Raw genomic sequence first — 781 nt, 5'->3', positions numbered from 1 at the left:
CGCCGTGGATATTGTTCAGGCACCGGATCCCTGTAACATCTCGGCTATTCATGCAGTGCATGCGCACTATCGACTTTGGCGCCATTCTCAAGTGTTTAGCAGCAGTTCGAGGGGAAATGTATCGAGGATGGATCGTTTTAGAGTTGGAAACGAATTTGAAAGTTTTGCTGCGTTACAAGATAGTCTAATTAAATTTCAAGAAAGTACTTTCGCACAATTTTATGTGAAAGATTAAACAAACATACTCTCGCACTTGCGCAAATGCAATAACTGTGTCTTAACCATTTCACGCAAGATTTATTGCCGGATCTAGTGTCTGCTTGGATATTTTTCCGGCATTTTCCGCCTGTGCTGACGAGCTTTTTCCCGGCAATACTATTCCAAAGCCCAGGGTCAATGCTGCATTTTCACTTTAATTTTTCTTGAAACATTTGTTATAATCCTGAGCCATTCAGGGAAGACTCATAAATCGATTTTTCAAGGATAGCATCCTTTGGTTGAGACCCCCCTCTTCATAACGTCCATGAATAAATGTTTTTAAACGCCCTTATCAGACATTTTTTAGGCCATTTGAGATGTTGTGCACTCTGCACTATTCTGAATTTCTTTAAATATGTTAGATTGAGTAACATAAGCTTACAAAGCAACAACTTTGGCCTATTTAATAAAAATGTTTTCGTAACATTCTACAACTTCCAACTTCAAAAACCTCCACCCCTAAATGTCCAAAGGACGTTTTCTGCGAAAAGATTGATTGCCGAAACAATATCCACGGCGTTAT

Source organism: Penaeus monodon, chromosome 23 (genome assembly GCF_015228065.2).
Source record: "Penaeus monodon isolate SGIC_2016 chromosome 23, NSTDA_Pmon_1, whole genome shotgun sequence".
NCBI classification, from domain to species: domain Eukaryota; kingdom Metazoa; phylum Arthropoda; class Malacostraca; order Decapoda; family Penaeidae; genus Penaeus; species Penaeus monodon.
The sequence above is the reverse complement of the archived record's forward strand: the minus strand, read 5'-3'. Positions refer to the sequence as shown.